A 17,343-nucleotide genomic window follows, 5' to 3' on the forward strand; every position below is an offset into this window, starting at 1 on the left:
ACTTCCAAGGGCACAGGGTTGGCCTTCGCTTCTTCAAAGATTCCATTTTAACACCTTGACTTTGGTTGACCATCTGCCTGGTGGCAGCAGGGTTTGTCCAGCTGTGAACCCGGGAAAGTCATGTGTGTTCCCATCTTGGTACAGAGTGAAGAATGGGCCTGTGTTGATTGAATCATGTTCCTCAAAAAGATATGTTGAAATCCTCACTGGCAGTTTCTGTAAATGACCCTTATTTGGAAATAGGGTCTTGAAGATGTAATCAAATTAATTTAATATGACTGGTGTCATTATAAGAGGGGAATTTAGACAAAGACAGACATGCCATGTAAAGACACAAAGACATAGCAGGAAGGCAGATGAGGCCACTGCAAATCAAGGAACACCGGGGGTTATGAGATGTGCGAAGAAATTGGGAAAAGTCCTTCCCGGAGGCACTGAAGGAAGCCTGGCCCTGCCAACATCTTAATCTTGGACTTCTAGACAGTAGAACTGTAAGAGGATAAATTTCCATCGTTTGAGACAACACAGTTTGTGGCACTTTGTTATACATCCTGAGGGAACTAATACAGGGTCCCATTTGGAAATGAAGGGATAGGTAATTCAGCCTGAGCACTCAGAGAGTGATGGGTGTCTCTTTCAGATGTCAGGGTGATGACAGGGCAGGCAGGCACTCTTCCAGAACTGTGAGTGGTGGAACTGGGGATAGTCTTTTTGCTAGTTCAGTGGACAGTAAGGGTTGTTACTACCGCCGCCGCCCCCCCGCCTCCGCCCCCCACGACTCAGCCCAGCGTGCAGTCACCTTCCTGAGCCGAGCTAGGCTGCTTGCTCTTGTGCTTCAGGCTGCCGGCCACCGCTCCGCTCCTTACCTGGTTGAAAGAACCTGTCATCAGGAACCACAGGATTCCAGAGAGGCAGCCTGGCCAGTGACCTTGACAACTTCACGACATAATAATGCTTTAAACCACTCCCTGGCTGCAGGTCTAATGAGATTCTAGCCCCTGCTGTCTCCTCCCAGCCCAGGCGGCTAAAGTGTGAACAGGCAGCTCACTTCCAGGGATCCCTTTCGTGGTCTCTACAGGATGCATTTTCATCATCAATGAAAGGGGAATCCAGCCATGTCCCAGAAGCACCGAAGTGTTGCCAGGGGACCTGAGATGACTGCTGGTGGGTCAAGTTTGGCTGTGGGTGCCCCAAGCCTGCTCTGCTGCTGTGAGGATTTCCTTGTTCTCCTTTCCTCCTTCTCTTCGTGATGCTTTAGTTCGGATCCCCTGAAGCAGTTCAGCAGCAAAGAGTGTTCACTAACATGACCCTCGGTAAAATGGGTTTCTGGGAACTTCCCCACCAGAACTGAATCCTGAGTACATCAGAGAATTATCTCAAGGGATTTCATAACAAAGCAGTTTCTCTCTCTTTGTCTCCAGCCATCCTCCCTCCAAATGTTTAGGGTTTTGAAAGCATATCTTTAAAAAGCAAAGGCCTGGAGCAGAGTCAACATCAGTATTTTGCATGCATGGCTTTACAGTACTCCAAGTTCTTCTGCCGAGTAGCCCCAAGCCACATACTGATTAGCCAGAAACTGGGAGTGGGATGGGAGTGGGGGTAGGGGGCCTTTCTCCATCTGCAGCTGTGATTTAACAAAGGCCTAAAGTTGGTGTGTTCTTGGCTCTGTGTGAGAGATTTAATTTCTTGTCTCTTTCAATGAGTAAGTGGCCATTCATCTCCTAACAGCAGGCAAGAGAGAGGGTGAACAGGAAGACCCATGAGCTATATCTCTCCAGGACTGGTATTGATGTCAGCTGCCATAAACCAACAGACGGAGCTGAGCAGCTAATGTCAGAGCTCCGTCTCCTGGGTTCCTGTGAGGTGAAGGCCAAGGCTAGGGGACATTTTTTGAGGATTATTTTACCTGCTCAGATAGACAAGGAGTCCTGATACACTCACTGTTAGAACATAATGGACTGTGGCTGATGGTCCCAATGTCCCATCCTTGAAAGCCATGCTCATGTCAAAGCTACAAAATCCTTTGTTAAGCAGCTCTCTTTTCTGGATGGTCAAAGGAAGTTCAGTGGCAAGTGGTTCAAAATCTCCTCAAACATATAGAAACTGTTTTCCAATACTGAGCTAACTTTACTGTGACAACAGCTTCCTAATCCCCACAGTCATTCTGCCCCTTCAGTTAATCCTTCAAAATGATGACTTCTCATCTTGCTGGACCTGGCGTGAAAACGGGGTAATCTCACAATCTAGACAGGACACAAGAAAGAGGGAGTCAGAACAGAAGGCCCCTGGGTCTCAGCATGGCCCCCACACCGGCAGGACTAACGGAACCAGCGCTACTGGTGGAGACCCAGGGGTGATCTCTAGGGATGCCTTTCCCCTCCCCTCTCTTGGGGTAACATCCTGATGTGGCTCTAAATGAAAACTGGCACTTTTTCATTCGATTATGCTTCTCAGCATAAATCGAAAATCTGGAAACAGTTGCATGTGGAGAAAATATTTGTACTAGTAGGACACAAGTTGAGGTCACTTTTTAATTTCCGTGATTAGAATTAATTAATATGAGCATGTTGTGTACCATCTAGAGATTCGCCTTCAAACAGCATCACCACGTGATTTCAGTGGCTGCTTTGCAGTTTCATTTATGATCTTTTTTATGCCAAACCAAAGGCAAATGATATCATAGCATTCTGAAAAGGAAGTTCAGATCAGTAGTTCAGATCAAAAAGGGGAGAGGGAAAATGAATCATTTTGGGGCCTACAGAATATAGGCATGCCGAAATCCAAAGAACTTGTGCTGTGGCAGCCAGTACCATATTTATGTTGGGAGCAGATGTATTATGCAGATTCCATTTTTGCACAGGCAAACTTGCAGCCATTCATCAGCAAAAAGTGTAGCAGTAAAAAAGCAATGCAGAATTTTCTGTTGATTCTAGCAGTAAGTGGATTAGATATCTATTTAATGCAGCTTTCAATAACACTGCAATGTGAAACTTATCTTCCATTGAGCAAGCTAGATGGTTGTGGAATTATCAAGGGACACCTTATTAAAATGTGTATCTCGGGATTGAGAAGATTGCAGATTTCTGTGAGGCCTGATTATTCTGAATGAGCAAAACAAAGCTTTAAAATATTATAGTGCATTTTTGTACAACTTATTTATGCCAAAGGGGTTTGTAATTTAGTTTCATGTTTTTGCAAGTTCAAGTCACAAAGAACTTATTGGGGGCAGGGGCTGTCTGTTGAATTTTTTCTCCTTTACAAGGACTCATACAGGCAGCCTCCAAGATGGCACCAGCAATCCCAGCTCTGGGTATTCTTGCCCTGTGTAATCATGGCCCATGTTGTATCAGTTGGTCAGTGGGACAAATAGAATGCTGCAAAGTGATGGGATGTCATTTCTGCTTCTCTCTCTCGCTCAGATCATTCACTCTGAGGAAGCCAGCTGCCACATCACGAAGACCCTCTGGCTATACTATGAAGAAACTCCCATGACAAGGATCTAAGCCCTCGTGGCCTTAAAAGCCATGAGAGGGAGCATCTTGGAGCTGATCCTCTAGACCCAGACTTCAGGGGACTGCAGACTGCAAGGCAACAGCTTAACTGGGAGGCCCTGAATTGGAACCATCCAACTACCCATCTGTGCTGCTCTGGGATCCCTGAACCTCAGAGACTGTAAGTGTTTGTTATTTTAAGCTATTGGTTATGTGGTAGCAGATAGCTGATGTAGGCGCCTGTGTATAACTAATAACTGAGAAGCACTATGAAACATCACTTCCTGAATTCAGGCAGTAGATGTGTTTACTTCTTAGTCACTGACCATAAGCATTATTTTTTAAAATGATATCAGCCTCATCTCTTAGGGTGAGCTCAATAGTGACATTCATCCGTGTTCATGTAATCTCTCAAAAACTATACATAGGAACAAGGTCAGCATTTAACACTGTCATTCCTTGTTATTGCTGTGGATCACCCCCTTCCTGGTTCACTTTGATGAGGAACAAATGCCTGGTATATCTCCTGGTTGGTCTGTGCATTCCCACTTCTTGTTTTATTCAGCTACAGAGTAGGACTGCAGATTTCATTCATCAGATCAGATCAGATCAGATCAGTCACTCAGTCATGTCCAACTCTTTGCGACCCCATGAATCGCAGCACGCCAGGCTTCTCTGTCCATCACCAACTCCCAGAGTTCACTCAGACTCATGTCCATCGAGTCAGTGATGCCATCCAGCCATCTCATCCTCTGTCGTCCCCTTCTCCTCTTGCCCCCAGTCCCTCCCAGCATCAGAGTCTTTTCCAATGAGTTAACTCTTCGCATGAGGTGGACAAAGTACTGGAGTTTCAGCTTTAGCGTCATTCCTTCCAGCTATAATATGCAGAGACTATGTAGCTCTTTTTTTTTTTTTTTTTTTCCTATATCTAATCTGGTTTTGTTGCCATGGACAGGGAGGCCTGGTGTGCTGCGATTCTTGGGGTCGCAAAGAGTCGGACATGACTGAGCAACTGAACTGAACTGAACTGAACTGAACTGAATTACCTGGAGAAAAACAAGCCAGTACAATTTGCAACTAACTTTAATACTTTGGATTCTGATTTGCAGTCTTAAAAAGGCACCTTCAGCTCAGTCTTTTAGGAAAAGAACCCCAACACTATTTATCTCTCAGATTTGTGTCATCTGCTTGGCACCTAGTTTCATTTCAAAAAGTCATCTGGATAAGTGATAAGAATGGTGAGACTTACAAGATCTCATGGTGGAAGCAAAATCAGGGTTCTCAGACATGGTGTCCTTTGGCTCCCTGGCTTCTGGAATGATGTCTTGCACCCTGTGAACCTCTGTGGCTGCATTCTGGCTGTTGTTTCTCCCTCCTTGTCAATGCCTGTCATACTCTACAGGACACTTAGCCTCCAACTGTTCTCCCAGGGGTGCTAGGAAGCCTTCTGAATTCTGAGGGTGACTCTCATTTGGCTCCTGTCTAGGCCAGAGCCCTCAATCCAGAGCCACCTGGCCCCAGGGAGGGTGATGCTCTAAGCATGGACCCCAGCCAGATTCTCAGTATACCTGGGTCTCTTCTGTGCTGTTTGGAACCAAGAGTGGTCCAGGGAAGCTAAAACTTAGGCCTGTCTCCCCCTCACTTCGCCAAACAACCAAGATTATTTTGTTGTGACTGTGTACAGGCTGGTATAGTCCCAGGAGCCCCTATCTGTCCTCAGCCTGAATGTTGATGGTTTGATATGTGATATCCACACCAGGCTAGGTTGAAGCCCAGATAAGACAGGCACTGTCTGTTGCACAATAAAGTGGTCACACAGTGTAATGGTCTTCCCCTCCTCCCTTTCTTTTTCTCCTCTTTCCTGCGGGTTCCCACTGCCTTCTTCTGTGTAAGGTCTTTCATCTGCAGTAGAATCATAAGCTTTATTGACTTGCTCCTCTAGTCACAACATAGGTAGGAGGATTATTTTCTTTATACCATGGAAGAAGAAATGTAAGGAATAAAGCGAATTAGAGTATTAGTAAAGCTTTATGTTGCTACATTGTCAGAAACCAAGTACAACTTCAATCTTCCCCTGTTCATTTCTGGAAGAAATTTTGATTTTCCATGCAGGTGGTTGTCTCGGGCCAAGGTGGGTGAAGATCATGAACTCAGAAAGGCAAGGAAAAAGTCACACTCATCATTTTCAAACTATTACCTTGTTATATCTGCCTCTGTTATTATTTTTCAGTATCAGTTACCCTTTCACAGATTACAATCTGCAAAATGGAGACAGGGACACTCGATTTTCATTTGATGCTCTTCCATTTGTCTTCTAACCGCCTTGGAAAATGCCTGTGAGTCTCCGGCTTGTGTTCCGCTCCAGACACACAGGCCATCCCATTTTCCATAGGCGCTAGGGTGTCAGGTTGTCATGCTCACTTGAGCTGATGAGCAGGGAGGCTGACTTTGTGCTCTTGGGCCGTGGAGCACCTGCGTGATATATGTGGTGCCCTCGGGAGAACAACGTAGTGGGTCATCAGGGACACTCAGTGAGTTTGTGAAGCCTGGTCTGGGTCTCTCCCACATTCCTGCTCACACCTCCCTACTCAGCTGCAGGAGATGAAGTGAGCCCAGCCAAGCCAGTAAGTTCTGCCTCCCAGGCTCCTTGTAGTGTCAGTAACTCACTTTCCCTTGAGGCTCTCAGCCGCACAGAGCCACCCACCACCCAACAGCTCCCCTTGTGTTTAACACGACTCTTGTATGTTTCTGAACTTAAAATCAGATCTGCTTATACCTTCCAGATGTCACCAGGTCTCTTCCTATTGCTTCCACTTTAAATCAAACTACATGTGGCTGAAAGAGAGCCTTTATCACATTCTTTAATTGCTTCCATATCAGTGACTTGAGCTGCAGTCCTGGTCTGGCTCCTACAGCCTTCTTCTATCAGAATCCTCAGACTTTAGGCAACTCACTGCCATGCCTGCAGCATCTATCTTTCCTTTTTGTAGGTGACAGTGCTTAGTGTCTGCTCCTACTTTCATTTAACGACGACTTTGGGGGACATATTCTCTGAAGGAGACACTAACATTTGCATTAGTCAGCTCCAGGCTTGTCTGTGTTTAAGTCTGTGATGCTGGTAAATGGTCACCGACAGTTACTGACCACCTACTGTACCTGAGGCCACTCCCTTATGAGTGTTATTTCACTTAGTCTTCACTGACAACTCTAGTTATTATTTCCATTTTATAGTCCATTTTATAAGTCTCATCCATTTTATAGATGAGAAAACGAGGCTTGGATAGGATAGTTAAGCAAATTGCCCATGCTCACAGTCACTGAATGGCAGTTTCTCATACCAAAGACTGTTTGTCTCCAGTCTGCTTACTTGACGTCGAGATCTGCTCCTCCCTGCTCTGCTTAGTTGATGTCGAGATCTCAAGATTTGTCAGACACATGTCTTATAAAAACAGCGAATAAAAAGGAGCCAGCTTCCCGGAGAGCTCCAGTTGGATGTCTTCCAGGTAACACTCCATCAGATTATTGCATGTGAACCTATCTAGGTCCATCCTAAGCCTACTCAGGGCCTTAAGAATGAGCAGCAGTGTTTGCCTCTGGGTCTTTGAAAGCCCTGATTCCTGGGGCAAGAGCCTATGGAAGCATCTACCAGAAAATGCCTGCTGTGTGCCTTGTCACAGTGGGTACCTTGCCTTCTGAGACTCACATCCAGTAGGAGTGAACTTTTTGAGAACAACTTCTTCATATGACAGCGCAGCATAAGCAACACTCTAGAGACTGGGTGTGGCAGGCCGGTGGCCCTTCATCCCTCCTCCTCCTAGATTGCCATTCCTATGCTTGGCGGCTTTTCTAGTTTGCTCCTTTGGGCTGAAAAGAAGTATTTGAGGGCAGCAGGGAGGAGTGAGGGAGAGCTGGGTGTTGAACAGAAAGTGATGATGAGTGAGGAGATGAGGGCAGAGCATTTTGGTTCCTCTGCTGGCCCAAGAGATGGGCTCTGACTCCTGAGAAGCTATAAGGACTGGTTGACAAGGACCCAGAATCACTCCTGGCACCTACAGTACTGTATAAAGGCCCAGGTGACACGATATTGCACAGAATTCATGGGAAAAAACATTCTTGTGTTTCTGTGAAGAACTCAGTGATGGCAAACACAGCTCTGGAAGGTTTCAAAGGTGGAGACGCTGGCCATTCCACTGGAGTTCCCCTGTATAGGATGGAGCAGCAGCAGGAAGGGAAGGTGGCTGCCTCACAAAATCTGTGGGCAGCAGCTTAAATGATAGGGCCTGAGAGTAAGAGAGTGAGTATCCTGGGAACTGCTAAAAACTACTGAAGACATGATGAGAGATGAAGGTGATGTCAGAATATGCTGGTGGGGAATTTGAACTGGCTAAACTGTAGCACAGTTGCTGCTGAGGCTGTAATCTGGTCAGGAAGCTAGAGTGGGAGGTGGACATTCAAGTTTATACATCTTCACAACAATTACAAATATGGCTGGGGTACAGCAACAGGGCTAGCAGCCTCTTCTCAATCGGTTATTGATAGAAACCCTGTGTTTCCAACAGCTTGACAAGCATTTCCCACTGAATCCTTTTGTCCTTTGTAGACCTGGCTTCTGCTGGATTTTTTTTTTTTTTTCTTCCACGTTAATCCACATACCATGAAGATCCATGCCGTGTTGACCATCATCAAAGCTTGGAACTCATATAGTAATGCAAAGAATTTTTTTTTCTATGGTGGCTTAAACTGATTTCTTCCATATAAGAACTTTCTGTCTTGCAATACATCATGCACATCTCATCAACTACATCATGTTTGCATCTCTCTTGTTTCTCATGGCTAATTTCCAAGATAGAATACATGATAGGAAGACTGGGGAGTGGCTCTTCTTCACCATAACAGCTGGGCTGGTGCTTTCAGCTCAGATACCTGTGAGTATTGTTCATGGCTGCCAGGGAAGGAGCCATGAAAAATTCTTGCCTTCCCTTTTCTCAGCCTTTGATTGAGAAAAGATGAGCAGCTAGGTTATGAATTAGTTGGAAATATTGACTTTATTTTTCAGAAGCTGTTTCATCTATTGTTGGTTCTGTATCCCACAGCACCCTTTCTCCCTCTTCACACTCCCAGGTTATATGAAATGTACATGCTCCATGGAAAGAAAGAAGTATGCACCTTATTTCATCCTACTTATATATGGATTATGCTACAAGTGTTTGTGGAAAACAAAGTACCAATTCCAAGTGGTAGTCAGCTTTACAATTCCATCTAAGGGGACAGTTTCTCTAGCCCAGCGCTTTAAAACAGAAATGGGCATCACTTATTTGTAAACTTGAGTTGCATCCACTCTAGGTTAATTTGATAAAAAAGGAGTTTAGATTAAACAAGGACAGTAATAAATATTTCCCCACTTACCTTCATCATAGACATTTTGATTACAGAAATGGTTTATCCGCAAATGCAGTTTGGTTATCATTTCCTTTCCTATCTTGAAAACTGGATCCCATAAACCATGCAGTTCCCAGATTGCTTTTGCAGCTATTGGATTATTTTAAACAAAAAAGGAAACAGCCACAGAATAATTGAATCAATCTTGTCATATAGACATAGCTCCAAGCCAAAACCCTAGGCATTTATTTTATTCCACATTCTTCTTCTAGAAAGACTCCATGGCTTTTTCCGGGCACTATTTCAGTTTTTTTCCCCCTGTTTCTAAATTTGTTATGCAGTCAAGATAGTCTACTTTATCTTTACATTTTATATCCTGAGAATTCATGCTTAAGCAACACACCGCCTTTAGAAAAACTCAGAATGCATTAAGCTTCACCATTCCCTTTTACACTGATTCCTTCAAGCTTAGAGATTGTTAGTCAGGGAAGTCAAGTGGTAAATCTGTCCTCATCTGTGGTGCCTTCAGACTACTGACTGGAACGCTTTGGGCTAACACGATTTTAAAAAGAGCTTCAATCCCAATCTACTTAGCTTTCCTTTCCTTTGTTTTCAATGATGTGTGAAATTTCTTTTCAGGTATTACAGATTTTTTTCCAAATGTTTCTTTACTTGTTGACTGAAGAGAGCTCCCTTCTGTCAGCTGCTGGGGCCAGATCACGACATGAAGCTTTATTTGACAAAAGCCCCAAAACATGGGTCTGACATCTGTCCTGGAAACCTGATGTAGCCAGCTTGAAAACTTCTCTAGGACAGAAGCAGGGCAGAAGTAGAGCACGTTTTCTGTCACATTAATCTTAAAGAATGTGACTTTGTTACAAAGAAAAAAAAAATCCTTCTAAAAATCTTGTGTTGAATTTATGTCACAATGATGAAGTTATCTATACTTTCTAATTGCATTTTGAAAAGTAGTTCCATCAAAACACACTTTAGAAGGGCAACTCTTACAACTTCATTTTATAGGATTTGGGTGTCATTTTTCAAGAGAGAACAAATTGAATTCTATTTTAAAAATTTTGACTTCTTATTAATGAAATGCTCATTAATTAAAAGGCATTGGTGGAATTTGACAAAGAGACTGATAGAATGTCTAAGAGTACTGAAAAAAGACAATTATTCCATTTCCAACAGGTTTTCAACATTTTATTTTTCTAAATCTTTCACATGGAGTTCATGGTTGGAAAATTTCAAAAGTACTTTTTGCTTCCTCTTTTTCGAAAAGGAAAAATGTTCCCACTTTTGTGAGAATGTCTTGATCTTGCTTTTGGAGAGAGGGCCATGACCAGAATAATGGAGCGTCTCTAAGACTAAAGCAGAGATCCTAATGCCAAATTGGCAAAACAAAAGCAGCCTACTTCCAAATTTAGTCACTGCTTTCTGGCTGGTACTGAATTCACACTATTCTATTTATGTTTCCATTTATTGCTGTGACTTTTGAGATAAAGGCTCTTAAGTTGTGGCTGTCAGAGCAAGAAGTCAATGGACTATACCAACAGGACTGGGGGTGTGCTTGGCCATTGTTCCAGTCTCCTGATCCAAATTCTATCTAAGGCACTTGAACAGCTACAGATTTGTACAAGAGAACTTGAAATCTCAGGCACTCACTTTCCATCCCAGCAATGATCAGACCTCAGGTCTGGGCAGAAACTCTGCAAGAATGCATTACACACAGGACTTTAATGCGGACTAAAATCATGCATGAAGAAAATATATTTTTAAGAATTTTAGAAGTTCTGAGAATATTGTGGTTCAAAAAAATAAGAGTTTTTTTCTTCAGTTACTCTATAACATGCAGAGATAACTCATTATATTGAGATAGTACAGAGTGTGGTGGGAGAAATGAGGTGATTCTTTGAATAATATACATAAAATTGAAACTACTTATAATTCACTGTGTGGTTATTTCTGGGGGTAAGATTTTTTGGAATGTCTAGGTAGAATTATTCAGAGTAGTGGCTTCATCTCTTTACTTGACATCTTTAAAGTAAATATATTTGCATAACAAATGTACTTATATAAAAGGCATATAAAAAAGAACTCAAGTCCTGAGTTCATGACTAGATTAATTGTCATAAAGTGCACACACTTATATGACCATCCCCTAGGTCAGAATGGAACATTCTAGGCACTCAAATGCTCTATTCATTCAGATCCCCTTCTAATGCACCTGTTTCAAGCAGTGGAATTATCAGAGCGCCTCCAGCTACTCACACATTTCAGACCCACCATGGGCTTGACACCAAGGCAACCATCTCCCTGGGCTGCTCTCAGCCAAGGACCACACATGGCCAAAGCCTTGGACTAGTCATTCTTGCCCAACGCAGGACTTACTCTAATGGCCAGTCTTTGCTCTCTGACCCCCAGAGGAATGGCCATGATCTCTTCAGAGCTGCACTGCGGTCTGAAGCTCTGTGACCAACTTCTCATCCTGTGCCCATCTCTCTTTGTCAAACCAGACCTGTATTGTGGTTTGAGGCTCTCCCACCTATGCTGACTCCTTCTCCCCTTCATCCTCCACAGGCGTTTCCCTGAAAACCCTCTCACACTTCTCTCTGGTATCTTCTTCCCAGAGGACCCTAATTGACACAGGTGATTCCAGGAAAGCAGAAAATAAGATGGATTTAGGAGACTAGATCCGGAGAAGGCAATGGCACCCCACTCCAGTACTCTTGCCTGGAAAATCCCATGGATCGAGGAGCCTGGTAGGCTGCAGTCCATGGGGTCACTAAGAGTCAGACATGACTGAGCGACTTCACTTTCACTTTTTCACTTTAATGCGTTGGAGAAGGAAATGGCAACCCACTCCAGTGTTCTTGCCTGGAGAATCCCAGGGACAGGGGAGCCTGGTGGGCTGATGTCTATGGAGTCACACAGAGTCGGACACGACTGAAGTGACTTAGCAGCAACAGCAGCAAGAGACTAGATCCCTCCCTTTTTGGCTTATAAGAAAAAAGTTCAGTGGAACCCCCAATGTAACTTACATGTGGAGCATAGGTGGTTTCTGGCACAAGGTGGTGGATACCTGGGGAAACATCCTGGCAGAAGGGAACACCTTTACGCCCTCAATGATTCCCACATTTGAAAGCATTCAGAGGACACCGCCTAACGACAGTGGAGTTGGCTGGTTATTGCATTGATGGCTTCCACAGGGATGTGAGGAGTTGAGGGTGGGTTATGAAAAGTTAAAAGATGTGTAAGAACATGAAGGACTCTTCAGTAGCTTACAAAAAGGCCCCTACATCCTGCAGTAGAGAGCAGGTGCAGCTGAGCAGCAAGCATGGGGCAGAATTAGAGCCTGTGATGCAAAGGCCAGGCCACTGGTTGAAAAAACCTGAGACCCTGAAGCATGGTTGGGGACATCTGGACAGATGCCCCCGAAGATTATGTCTCTGTACACTCCTCTGGACTTGTGACACTTAGAGAAATGGCCCCTTGCCCTTCTAAGAGCTGGCACTTTCCCAGTGTAGGAAGATACTCTGGAGGCTTCTCAACAAGGCAACAGGTGCCCATACCACTCCCCAAGGGAACTGTGCCACCATCTTTCTTGGATGCCAGGCCAAAAATTGTTACTGCTTTTGTTTAGTCACTCAGTCACGTCCAACTCTCTGCAACCCCATGGACTGCAGTCCACCAGGCTCCTCTGTCCATGGGATTTCCCAAGTAAGTATACTGGATTGGGTAGCCATTTCCTTCTTCAGGGATCTTCCCAACCCAGGGATCGAACCTGAGTCTCCTACATTGGCAGGTGGGTTCTTTACTACTGAGCCACCAGGGAAGCCCCACCAGGCCAATTAAGTAGGCTTAAACCCCAACAGAACCTGCAGACAAGGAAGGGAAGAAGAGTATTACACCCTGAAGGAACTGCAAGGACCAGCTAGGATGGACTAGTAGGATCTAGAGGTATACCCCTGGGCCTGGATTTTGAGGATCTTGATCAAGGGGACTAGAGAGTAAAATTCCTAAAGCAAGAATTCATTGACCTGAAGGCATTATTTTGAGATACAGGATTTAACAGTCAGACAAGGAGCCCAGAGGGTAGGAAAGACTCAATGCTAGGGTAGGTCTAGGAATTCTGGACAGAGTGGTGACCTTTGTTGATAAAAGAGAAATGAGTGTCATGGCAGATGACAGAAAAGGCATAAAATACTCAGGGATCTTGGAACACTAGAACATACATTTAGGGGATGTGTGAGGCTCAGAAATTTTCCAGAGGGTGGTCTCTATGAAAGACTCAGAGGACACAGCATTCTTTAAGGTCATGAGGAATGGGTCGAATAGAGGGTTACTATGAGTCTGGTAGTGGCCAGGATCTGTACCTGCATTATTATCTCATTCTGACCACTCAACTTTGTGAATTAGGTACCAGTTTATCCCCATTTGGCAGAGTCTTCAGAAAATTAACAGTAACCACTCAGTAAATAGTAACTGAAATTGTAGTCGACCTCATTTTTGCTGTTATTATTTCTGTTGTTGTTCGGTTGCTCAGTTGTGTTGGACTCTTTGCAACCCCAAGGACTGCAGCACATCAGGCTTCTTTCACTATCTCCCGGAGTTTGCTCAAACTCATGTCCACTGGTTGATGATAACATCCAACCATCTCATCTTCTGTCACCTCCTTCTCCTCCTGTCCTTAATCTTTCCCAGCATCAGGCTCTTTTCCAATGAATCGGCTCTTTGCATCAGGTACCCAAAGTATTGGAGCTTCAGCTTCAGCATCAATCTTTCCAATAAGTATTCAGGGTTGATTTTCTGTAGAATTGACTGGTTTGGTAATCTTACTGTCCAAGGTATTCTCAAGAGTCTTCTCCAGCACCACAGTTCAAAAGCATCAATTCTTTGGCACTCAGCCTTCTTTATGGTCCAACTCTTACATGACTACTGGAAAAACCATAGCTTTGATTATTTAGGCCTAGGTCAGCAAAGTGATGTTTGATGTCTCTGCTTTTTAATACACTGTCTAGGTTTGTCATAGCTTTCCTTCCAAGAAGCAAGTGTTTTTTAATTTTATGACTGCAGTCACCATTCACAGTGAGATTTGACTAATGCCTTTCGCTTATGTATTTCATATTGCTGTTGCTGTTAAGTCTCTTCAGTCGTGTCCGACTCTGTGTGACTCCATAGACGGCAGCCCACCAGGCTTCCCCGTCCCTGGGATTCTCCAGGCAAGAACACTGGAGTGGGTTGCCATTTCCTTCTCCAATGCCTGAAAGTGAAAAAGTGAAAGTGAAGTCACTCAGTCGTGTCCGACTCTTTGCGACCCCATGGACTGCAGCCCACCAGGCTTCTCCATCCATGGGATTTTCCAGGCAAGAGTACTGGAGTGGGGTGCCTTTGCCTTCTCCAGTATTTCATATTACTCAAGCTGAAAAAGACATAGTTACTATTTCTGTCTAAAATTATGTTGCTTGGTATTTCTTTCAAGCTTCCATCCCAAACATTAAATCAGTTTAAGATGTATTTTGAGACTATCTAAATCTACAACAAATCAGTTTATGTTAATTAAATAGCTCATTTAAAAAATAATTCTAGAAGAGATAGATACTTGGAAAAATCAGTTGGTTAAATTTAATCCTGAGAAATCCTTTACATGGTCAACAAATGCTTTCAAACTTGTTATAAAATATTCAAACTGTGTAGCCCATCCTTTTGCATACCAAAAGCAAGACAATATTATATAACTAATGAATCTGAAGTGAAGAAAACTTATTCTGATAGTTCAGGTCACTTGTAGCAGTTTGGGTTACTGCATGGTTGATTTGAAAATGTGATTATCATTTAAGATGTCAAAACACCTGTTAATTTGATGTCAAATGTGGATGTAATAATAATAGTTATTATTATTTGGAATCTAAAGTGCAACACTTAGTTATTCTAGTTTAACTCAATTAACCTTTGAAGAGCTAAGTGCCATAAGTATGAGGACAAATTATCATTTTGTTTTAGCAGTTTGATTTTGGCTACATGTCATTGTTTGTATTGAGTTTCTAAATTAATATCTGAAATACATATTTCAAAAAATATTGTAATTATGTATTCAACATGTGACAGATACTGTACCAGATTCTGGAGACAGAAGAATGAGATATATTCTTCTCAAAGATCTCACAGTCTCAGTTCAGTTCAGTTGCTCAGTTGTGTCCAACTCCTTATGGTCCCACAGACTGCAGCACACCAGGCCTCCCTGTCCATCACCAACTCCCAGAGCTCACTCAAACTCATGTCCATCGAGTTGGTGATGCCATCCAACCATCTTATCTTCTGTCGTCCCCTTCTCCTTCTGCCTTCAATCTTTCCCAGAATCAGGGTCTTTTCCAGTGAGTCAGTTATTCACATTAGGCAGCCAAAGTATTGGAGTTTCAGCTTCAGCATCAGTCCTTCCAATGAATAATCAGGATGGACTGGTTGGATGGACTGGTTGGATCTCCTTGCAGTTCAAGGGACTCTCAAGAGTCTTCTCCAACACCACAATTCAAAAGCATCAGTTCTTTGGCGCTCAGCTTTCTTTATAGTCCAACTCTCACATCCGTACATGACTATTGGAAAAACCATAGCTTTGACTAGACAGACCATTGTTGGCAAAGTAATGTCTCTGCTTTTTAATATGCTAGGTTGGTCATAACTTTTCTTCCAAGAAGCAAATGTCTTTTAATTTCATGGCTGCAGTCACCATCTGCAGTGATTTTGGAGCCCAAAGAAATAAAGTCCGTCACTGTTTCCATTATTTCCCCATCTATTTGCCATGAAGTGATGAGACTGGGTGCCATGATCTTAGTTTTCTGACCTTAATTTTCTGGTTTTCTGGGTATGGCATAAGCCCTCTTAGAAGAGGTCACCATTAACCCCACAATAGAGCCGCCGGAACTTACACATGCCTGGGGAAACAGACTCTTGGAGGACACAAAGAAAACATCGTGCGCACCAGGACCCAGGAGAAAGGAGCTTGACCCAGACTTGCCCATTGATTGTCCAGAAGTCTCTGGCAGAGGCGTGGGCTGGTGGTGGCCTGCTGCAGAATTGGAGGCACTGAGTGTGGCAGTGGAACACAGGACCTTTTGAAGGACCTATCTTCATTATCTCCACCATAGTTTGGCCTCAGGTCAAACAACAGGGAGAGAACACAATCCTCCCCATCAAGAAAAAATTGGATTAAAGATTTACTGAGCATGGCCCAGCCCATCAGAACAAGACCCAGTTTCCCCACAGTCAGTCTCTCCCATCAGGAAGCTTCCAGAAGCCTCTTATTTCACAGTCTACTGAGATTTAATTTCAACCATGTAAGTAAATGTAAATGCTTCCCAGGTTGCTCAGGTAAAGAATCTGCTGCAGTGCAGGAGACACAGGAGATGCAGGTTGGATCCCTGGGTCAGGAAGATCCCTTGGAGGAGGGCATGGCAACCCACTCCAGTATTCTTGCCTGGAGAATCCCATGGACAGAGGAGCCTGGTGGGTTACAGTCCATGAGGTTGCAAAGAGTCAGACACACCTAATTGTGTGATTGAGCAGCCATGAAAGTGTAAATCTTAGTGATTAGCTACATTCCTTCTCAAAAAAGCATTGATGTCCTAACACAAAAATAATCCTTGATTCTCCTGAGAGTTCTTTTTATGTGTCAATTTGACTGGATTTCTGGGTCTGTCTGTGAGGGGGTTTCTGGAAGAGATTAGCATTTGAATGGGTGGGCTAAGTAAAGTGGATTGCCCTCCCTAATGTGGATATCCACCATGTGGTTCACTGGGGACCTGAATAAATAGAACAAAAAGGTGGTGCAAGGGAGAACTTGCTCTTTCCCTCTAACGACCTGGGATGGGTATCAATCTTCTGCCTTCAGTGCCCTTGTTTAAGGTCTTCAATCTTTGACTGGAACTTGCACCATTTACCCTCTCTTTTGGGCCTTTGAACCTTACACCACTGGGTTTCTTGGGTCTATGGCTTACAGAGGGCAAATCATGGGACTTCTCAGCCTCCATAACCATGTGAGTCAAGACCTTACAATCAGTCTCTCTCAATCAGGATATCATATTGGTTCTGTTTCTCTGGAGAACCCTAAAACGATTCTTAAGCCCAATCTGAGACAATCAAAATTTCAATTGAGGATGGGCCTGATACCAGTTAGCATAGGAGTTTAACTAATAAGAACTTAAAATGAGAAAAAGAAAAAAAGCATAAAAGTGCAGATTTTCCTTTTTAGGAATTTATGGTCCCTGGTATGGAAATGAGATGAAGCAGGATTTGCCTGCATATGGTGAATATATCTAAGTCAGAGAGGATACAGACATATTGGCATATTTAAGATTTTCATATCTAAAGTACATTAGGAAAAAATATACTATAACATTGTGGCATTATTATAATATGTAATAATTACATATAATAATAATATGTTATAATATTAATATAATATGAATTATATAAT

The 17,343-nt window shown here is 43.4% G+C and overlaps 1 long non-coding RNA gene across 2 annotated transcripts in view; it reads left to right on the forward strand.

Moving 5' to 3' along the window:
• Nucleotides 1–1,068: 1,068 nt before the first annotated feature.
• Nucleotides 1,069–17,343, forward strand: part of LOC129624102 (uncharacterized) — a 59,765-nt gene continuing 43,490 nt past the window's right edge. The window contains exons 1-3 of one of the 2 annotated variants that reach the window (XR_008700753.1): nt 1,069–1,164; nt 3,420–3,672; nt 5,604–5,740. This is a non-coding gene — a long non-coding RNA (uncharacterized LOC129624102). Of the gene's footprint in view, nt 1,165–3,419; nt 3,673–5,603; nt 5,741–17,343 lie in introns of those variants that run through there. The other variant, XR_008700754.1, reaches the window with a different exon arrangement.

Source organism: Bubalus kerabau, chromosome 12, assembly GCF_029407905.1.
Source record: "Bubalus kerabau isolate K-KA32 ecotype Philippines breed swamp buffalo chromosome 12, PCC_UOA_SB_1v2, whole genome shotgun sequence".
Classification (NCBI taxonomy): Eukaryota; Metazoa; Chordata; class Mammalia; order Artiodactyla; family Bovidae; genus Bubalus; species Bubalus kerabau.